Source organism: Osmerus eperlanus, chromosome 13 (genome assembly GCF_963692335.1).
Source record: "Osmerus eperlanus chromosome 13, fOsmEpe2.1, whole genome shotgun sequence".
In the NCBI taxonomy this organism is placed as follows: Eukaryota; Metazoa; Chordata; class Actinopteri; order Osmeriformes; family Osmeridae; genus Osmerus; species Osmerus eperlanus.
In genome coordinates this window covers 7,376,509-7,385,860 of record NC_085030.1, presented here as the reverse complement: position 1 = coordinate 7,385,860, position 9,352 = coordinate 7,376,509, and positions in this window count along the sequence as shown.

The window sequence follows — 9,352 nt, the reverse complement described above, 5'->3', positions numbered from 1 at the left end:
ACTGAGCTGGGAAATTCGCTGAATGCAGGAGATCAATGAACTGAATCCAGTGTTCCCTATCAATTTCCCAGACGATTTATGATCTGTGGCAACCGATGGCCGAGTTTGGACCATAAGTTTAGTCACGCACACTCTACATTTCTCCACTGAGAATACAAATTGAGAGGGACAGTCTTTATGTGGCAGAACACTGGGTGAAATACAGACAGATTTAAAGGGAAGAGTTCTCTCTAAAAAGTACTTCAAATGCGGGTTTACATTAGGCTGAGCTTATTACAACCTTGATGGCTCTTCAGGACTGTATCCATAATGAATGGGAGTGATACAGTAGGTGCTGCCTGTAAGAGTTACAGTTCGACAGCTTAACAGCAATTTTGGTTTAGAGTAAATGGAAAGCTCTCTCTACAGTGTATGTCTCTGGAGAGGGAGCAGACTAATCCTTTCCTTTCCTTGCATGACAGGCTAAGCAAGCCAGAGAGGCAATTTAAAACAGATGAATAGGGCTGTCCTTCACCATGTAACTGACTCCCGATCAATAACTGTAAGCTGATTATCAACTCATAGTAAGAACATAAATACTTAAAAAGTTAGGAGACCTAAATACAGAACTCCCAACAACAACAACTCGCCTCACAATCTGAAGATCAAGATCAGCCACCGTTTTTCCAGTGAAGTTAAAGACTCCAAGATCTGAAACGATCATTATTGGACCTTCCGTGACATGAATGACAAGGAATGTATGTGTTACAGCTCAGTGATTTTAAATCCAATGGGTTTCCTATTAGGACTTTTACTCTACACTTGTGAAACCTGGATCAATCTTTGAGAGAGAGGAGGGACTTACATCCAGACCTGAAATCAAACCTAATAAGGGGTCAGTCATGCATTCAGTTGGACCTCTCCTCTCAACTCTAAATTCACAAGTACATCCAGGGGATCTCAATCAAGCTCCACACCCCGGGATAACAACTTCACAGAGAAGCTTCATTTCATGCAGATTTAATGAGTGTGACACTGACTAGGTTCTGCAAGGGGAGCAGCTCTCCAAACCAGAAAGTTAATTGGAATAACACATACACACTGTGCTCCATATATCCAATTACCTCCTGATAGTAGTTGTATGATGAGTGATAGCCATCTGATATTTCTATGTAAATCCGTCTGACAAAAGCCTATATTTAGTATGTCAAGCTTCAGAATCTGCAGTTAGAAAATGTTGGAAACTAGTCTGAGAAAACTCAGAAACAAACAAAATGGGCAGTTTGGAAGTAAAAAATAAAGAAAATGACAAATAGCTGAGTGCAGCTGGATGGCACTTTCATTTCTAAAAATACAAATCTCTACAGTGCACATAATTGCAGCTTGTGTACAATATCTCTTCTCCCATCCAAGAAAAGGTCAAACAAAGGCATATTGAGCAGGCTTCACTCATTAGAAGGAGTTAGGCTTCACGCCATCTCCCTAGCACCAGCACTATTGGGTTGGCATTTTGAATGAAACACACCTTAGAAGCAGACCAGACTCAATGTTGTCATGAAATGGGACAAAAATAACATGATTGATCCCAATTACAAGATGCTAAAATGCACTAAATTCTCAATAAAAAGCTTAAGGCCCTGTATTGAATCGTGTCTTGTTCCAAGATGCCATTTTAAGTGCCTGCAGGCTAAAGTGCTGTCTGTGCAGAAGCAATGGCTCATGGGAAAAGCAGTGATTTTAGAGCTCTTTTGCACATACATAAATGAATGAGCCCAGTGCTGGCTTTATTGAGACATGAGACTGCAAGAGCTGTTCCCAAATGCTTGGCTATATAACAACTGCGAGATCAAATCACTAACTTCATATTGCCTGAAGAAGCCATCAGTCCACCATGTAGCTGCCCCTCTGACCAACAGGGGGGGCTGTGGACTCATTGAGAGACGTCACACCACAGATCAATTCATTTCTAAAGCAGTGTTTTTTTTTTACATGTTTGACGTTTGCCAGTGGATTTCCTTTCCTTTTCGAGCAGTATTCTTAATCAATGGGAGATATACTGTGCCTCCTTCAGAGAGTGGCTCTCTGTCTCTCTCTGTCTCTCTCTCTCTCTTATACACACACACACACACACCAATCAGCATCTTCTCACCTGTTTACTCAAGGGAAACTTACTCATAATTAACCATATCTCAATGACTTCAGGGATTGCAATAAGAGGTAAAGTAATTAGAATGATCTCAAGCATCCTGATATCACCCCAAAGAACATCGTTAGCTACTCAGATCTAATTACTCCCTTTTATAAAACGTGTTAGGAATGTTCCTCTTCCCTCTTCCTGGAGGAATTTGCAGATTTTAGTGCTGATCTTGTGACATATACTGATAACGTCTTGATTATGGGTGATTTTAACATTCATGTGGATGACCCAAAAGATCCTTTAAGTAAGGCCTTTACTGCTCTAATGTATTCCACAGGTCTCACTCAGGTGGTTTCCAAACCTACCCATCTTCACTCGCATACATTAGATTTAGTTCTCACGCGGGGAATCAAGATTAGTGACGTCATTGTCCACCCCCACAATCCTATATTATCAGACCATTGTCTGGTCACCTTCAAAATGGACCTCTGCCAGAGCCTTGGAGGCACTAAGAATATTTCTACTAGCCGCTGCATAACCCCAAACACAGCTCTGGAACTGGCTAATATTCTACCCGCTGTACTAGAAGTCCTTGACGTCCCAAATAAATCATTAAATACTAAAACGAGGGATCTGAATTTGGTTCTTCAGCTATCCTTAGACTCTGTTGCCCCTCTCAAACCAAGGAAAAGAAAGGACAAGAAACTGGCTCCATGGTATTTAGAGGAAACCCGCACTCTTAAGAGGTTCACTAGAAAACTAGAACATAAGTGGCGTACCACTAAATTGGAGGTTTTCCGCCTGGCCTGGAAGGACAGCCTAATGGAGTACAAGCAAGTCCTCATTAGGTCCAGATCAGATTATTTCTCTAGGTTGATTAGTAAGAACAAACACAACACTAAGTTCCTATTTGACACTGTTGCAAATCTCACTAAGAAAAGTACACTCTGTGTTAGTTCAGATTTCTCTCCCAATGATTTCTTAGATTTCTTTGACCAAAAAATTTATGCAATAAGGGACAAACTACAGACTAGTCCTGGAGGAGTGGCCATCAACACTGAACTTTCCCCTATACCAAGCATGCTGCATGTTGAGGCTCTCACTCACTTTAACCCTATTTCTATGGAAGCGTTCATCGAGCTGATAGACTCCTCGAAACTCACTAGCTGCCTTCTCGATCCTCTCCCTGCCAAACTCTGTAGGGAACTTCTCCCTATTATTGGACCACCCATGCTTAGTATTATTAATGAATCTATTGTAATTGGCCAAGTCCCCAACGATTTCAAACAAGCTATTATTAAGCCCCTTCTTAAAAAACCAAACCTGGATCCAGGTTGTCTTAGCAACTACAGGCCAATTTCAAATTTGCCATTTATCTCCAACATTTTAGAGAAGGCTGTGGCACAACAGCTCACTGAGCACCTCTCCTCAAATCAGCTTTATGAACCTCTCCAGTCTGGATTTCGTCTCCACCACAGCACTGAAACTGCATTAGCCAAGGTAGTCAATGATCTACTGTTAGCCTCTGACGCGGGTTCTTTCTCTGTCCTGGTTCTTACCTAAGTGCAGCTTTTGACACGGTGGATCATGAGATTCTCTTGGAACGTATGGAGAACTATGTTGGGATTTCTGGTACATCACTTTAGTGGTTTAGATCGTATCTAACCGATAGATCACAATATGTCCACTATGATGGCTGCTCATCCAGGAGCTCCACTGTAAAATACGGAGTACCACAGGCTTCAGTTCTAGGCCCTCTGTTATTTTCTCTCTATATGCTGCCTTTAGGAAACCTAATTAGAAGCTCTGGGGTAAATTTTCACTGTTATGCAGATGATACTCAGCTATATATGTCTATAAAGTCTGGAGAATTTCCACATGCTATGGAAAAATGTGTTTCTAGGTTGAGAGCTTGGATGACTGCAAATTTCCTTCTTCTAAATTCGGATAAAACCGAGGTTCAAATTTTCGGTCCTAAAAAATATAGAAATAATTTTTCCAATCTGACCTTAGACCTAGACGGCGTCAAAGTCTCTCAAAGCCAGCTAGTAAAAAATTTAGGAGTCACAATGGACCCAGACCTTTCGTTTGAGTACCATATTAAGCAAATTACTAGAACTGCATTTTTCCATCTACGTAATATTGCCAAAATACGAAAATTTCTCTCAAAGGATGATGCCGAAAAACTAATACATGCATTTGTTACGTCCCGATTGGACTATTGCAATGTGTTGTTCTCTGGCCTCCCAATTACCCACCTAAAAATTTTACAGCGGGTGCAAAATGCTGCTGCTAGACTATTGACCAGAACAAGAAAGTTTGATCACATAACATCTACTCTTGTCTCTCTACACTGGCTCCCTATCCAAGCCAGAGCTGACTTCAAAGTTCTACTACTAACCTACAAATCTCTGCATGGATTGGCACCACTGTACCTCTCCGGTCTCCTTGCACCCTATTGCCCCGCAAGGACACTTAGATCTCAAGATGCCGGCTATCTGGTGGTTCCCAAAATTAAGAAAAAAACAGCTGGAGGTAGGGCGTTCTCATATAGAGCGCCTCTTCTCTGGAATAAACTACCCGTCTCAATTAGGGAGTCTGATACTGTTTCGACGTTTAAAATTAGGTTAAACACGTTATTGTTTAGTCAATTCTACGACTGTTAAAGGTAAGTATGTTACTAGTTGGAGGCAACGGGGGACGGGTTGTTTCCATCCTTATTCTTTAAGTATAACTTATTTTAGAGTTCTCTTCCCCTGGAACAGATTTCATGTTCCAAATGAGGGGGGCTGTCGCTGTCTTGGTGTGTGGGGTTGCATCAAATTCCCCTTTTTTGCTCTGTTAAATTGCTGCACCAGTCCACACTTGACCGGTGGGGATCTCATTCTATTATGACTGTAACTGTTAGCTGCTCCTGGCATTCTCTAATCCCTGCTCTCCTCTCTCTGTCTCCCCCCACACACATCCCTTGTGGTGTGGGGGGTTTGAGTTGTCAGCACCTGCCTGGTCGTCGGTCAGCCAACGCTGGACCTGGTCGCGAGTCTCCCGGTCCTGTCCTACATCTATAAAGTTGAATAATGGATTTTGGTGTTTTAAAAACCCATCGACACTGTATGACTATGTTTAGCCTGTGTTCTGCTCCTCTCTCCCACCAACCGTCTCTGGAGGAGGGGATCCCTCTCTGAATTGCTCCTCCCAAGGTTTCTTCAAAAAAAATTCTCCTGTTGAGAGTTTTTTGGGAGTTTTTCCTTGTCTTCCTTGAGGGTTTAGGTTGGTTGAGGGGCAGTTCTATGGGCATATGTGAAGCCCTCTGTGACATGCTTGCGTGTAAAAAGGGCTATACAAATAAATTTGATTTGATTTGAATGTTAGAATGGGATTTTAAACTGATGAGAAAACGAAGAGGAACTCATAGCCGGCCATGGTGCCCTTCACAGTGTAAAGACATTGACCCTGCATTTGCTCTTTAAACACAAAACAAACTTGTCATGGAGACACAGGAAGGCCTTCAAACACTTCCAATTCTATAGGAAACCATATATTTGTTTTTCATTTACTTTTACTGGCTTAGTGAATCCCATCCAAGATTGGCAGTAGCTAGAATCCATCTGGAATCAAAATACAATTTCCTGGAGTCGGCTGGGTGTATTGCTTAGGACCCAAGTACTTGCTGTGTTTTGCAGACATTGCTGTCACAAGAGCCTCGGATGCGTTTACATATTTATTGGCCCATTTCTTTTTGGCAAAACAGCTCATCCAAACAACGTGACACAGCACGGCACATCCTTGGGGTCCTGCAACTTCATGTAGCAGGCGCTACCTGGTTCTCCAGATCATCGAGCCACAGACACACAGATGTTTGGAAATAATAGTTAAATTATTGGTCTGTAGCAGGCCCCTGATCAATGTGCTCCATTGAAAAATGGCAACCAGCATTGTATTTATTGTTTGCTTATGCTTTTCACCAATAAAAACTGTAGAAAAAAGAAAGCTTAAAATATTAGAGTCTCTGGTACTTTCTAGTACAAGGATGAGAAGACCAAGTGGAACACCGAATGGAATATATAACCACCAGGGACTGTGGTTAGATTTAATTAGTCTGTGTTTACCTCGTAGCTTGATGCTCCGAATTTCACATACAAAACTCAGGCAAAAGAAAGTTGAATAATGAATGCCTCCTGTCTGTTCACCTCGGAGGTGGTTTGAATCTACAGGGAGATTCCTGACAGAGAGCATGGCAACCTCTGATAAGAAAAGCCGAATGGAGCTTGTTGATGTAGACAGCGAAGATATTCACCCAGCTGAGCTGACATTTGTCAAACTGGTGTAAGATGGAGGAGTCTTTGAGAACCCAGAAAAGGGATGCACTGCTTCTCTCTCTGTCAAGAGTGCATCTTGGGAGTGCAGCTTCTAGCATGGAAGAAGCCACCAGGGCAGACAGTCACACACGGATGTGACAGCAGGGAAGAGTGATGAAGCTAGATCATTAATCAACCAGAAGAAAATTATGAATTAAACTTATTTGTCGTCTCTAGTTTAATTATTTGATGTTGTTGCAAAATCAGAAGAGAACCAACTCCACAACACATTTATATGCATAAAGCTTTTCAACAACCAGCCTTGGTTCTCCTGTCCAGAATGCACTGGAGGACATCTTCCCATTGAAGAAAGAGACGCCCATGGATTCGACCATGATTTTCGAAAACAGTCTACCTACTCTCTGCTAGGATAATCATGCATATACAGCACTGACAGTTGAGAGTTTTAACACATGCATGACCTAAACCTATATGGTACGTGGGAAGTGGGTTGGAAATTCATATTACAAAAGAGTACATCTCTGTCTCAATTCACTTGTCTACAACCCATCGGACCACTTCCGTCTGAATAATGTACGTCAAGACATGCTCACATTTGTAGGAGGCCTTATAGAGGGAAAACACACTCATTATTGATTTATTATATATTAATTCAGGAAGGAAGCCTGGTGCTCTGACAAGCGTGTGGACCATAATGTTTCATGTGTACAGCCTTTAGAGACAGAGGAAGATGATAGGAGTAAATCATGCGCAATAAACATTTTGTTTCCTAAACTACTGGGGAATAAACAGCAGATGAAGCGCTCCACAGAGGTGCATATAAAGAAACACTTGACGAGGGTTTGGAGAGGCCCCCTGGATCCTGCCGTGCTGCATTCAACCAGGAGAGGGTTGAGGCCTTGATCTGAATGTTATGAAACAGCCCAAAGCTCGAGACACACATACGCACACACAATCCCCTCTGCGGATCTCACATCTCTTAGTCACAATATTCCTTCGTTAATATAATCCAAGAAGCATGTTTTCTCTCAAAGTTGGATGATGCTGTGCTTGCTCTGCCTTGGCCCAGCCACAGAGAGGGATAATGGGCTTTTAAGAGGCTGGAATGGCCTTAGGTAATGTTTCATAACCAGCCTTGGGGTGAGCTGAGGGGAACAACAGCAGCATCAGAAAAGGTGGCCCTCTGGCACAGATGGACACAGGATAAGAATAGAAGAAGTGTGCGAGTCCCTGACTGTGGCAATGTGTGTATGTACAGTTAGGTCCATAAATATTTGGACATTGACACAATTTTCATCATTTTGGCTCTGTATACCACCACAATGGATTTGAAATGAAACAATCAAGATGTGCTTTAAGTGCAGACTTTCAGCTTTAATTTCAGGGTATTTACATCCAAATCAGGTGAACGGTGTAGGAATTACAATACATTTTATATGTGGCCCCCCCCTTTTTAAGGGACCAAAAGTAATTGGACAATTGGCTGCTCAGCTGTTCCATGGCCAGGTGTATGTTATTCCCTCATGGGAGTTCGTTATTTCATTGACAAGGAGCAGATAAAAGGTCTAGAGTTCATTTCAAGTATGGTATTTGTGTTTGGAATCTGTTGCTGTCAACTCTCAATATGAAGTCCAAAGAGCTGTCACCATCAGTGAAGCAAGCCATCGTTAGGCTGAAAAATCAAAACAAACCTATCAGAGAGATAGCAAAAACATTAGGTGTGGCCAAATCAACTGTTTGGTACATTCTTAAAAAGAAAGAACGCACTGGTGAGCTCAGCAACACCAAAAGACCCGGAAGACCACGGAAAACAACTGTGGTGGATGACAGAAGAATTCTTTCCCTGGTGAAGAAAAACCCCTTCACAACAGTTGGCCAGATCAAGAACACTCTCCAGGAGGTAGGCGTATCTGTGTCAAAGTCAAAAATTAAGAGAAGACTTCACCAGAGTAAATACAGAGGGTTCACCACAAGATGTAAACCATTGGTGAGTCTCAAAAACAGGAAGACCAGATTAGAGTTTGCCAAAAAACATCTAAAAGACCCTGTACAGTTCTGGAACAACATCCTATGGACAGATGAGACCAAGATCAACTTGTACCTGAATGATGGGAAGAGAAGAGTATGGAGAAGGGAAGGAACTGCTCATGATCCAAAGCATACCACCTCATCAGTGATGCATGGTGGAGGTAGTGTTATGGCGTGGGCATGTATGGCTGCCAATGGAACTGGTTCCCTTGTATTTATCGATGATGTTACTGCTGACAAAAGCAGTAGGAGTGTTTCTGGCAATATTATCTGCTCAGATTCAGCCAAACGCTTCAGAACTCATAGGACGGCGCTTCACAGTGCAGATGGACAATGACCCGAAGCATACTGCGAAAGCAACCAAAGAGTTTTTTAAGGCAAAGAAGTGGAATGTTCTGCAATGGCCAAGTCAATCACCTGACCTAAATCCAATTGAGCATGCATTTCACTTGCTAAAGACAAAACTGAAGGGAAAATGCCCCAAGAACAAGCAGGAACTGAAGACAGTTGCAGTAGAGGCCTGGCAGAGCATCACCAGGGACGAAACCCAGCGTCTGGTGATGTCTATGGGTTCCAGACTTCAGGCTGTCATTGACTGCAAAGGATTTGCAACCAAGTATTAAAAGTGACAATTAGATTTATGATTATGTTAGTTTGTCCAATTATTTTTGGTCCCTTAAAAAGGGGGGGGCCACATATAAAATGTGTTGTAATTCCTACACCGTTCACCTGATTTGGATGTAAATACCCTGAAATTAAAGCTGAAAGTCTGCACTTAAAGCACATCTTGATTGTTTCATTTCAAATCCATTGTGGTGGTATAAAGAGCCAAAATGATGAAAATTGTGTCAATGTCCAAATATTTATGGACCTAACTGTATGCGTGTGT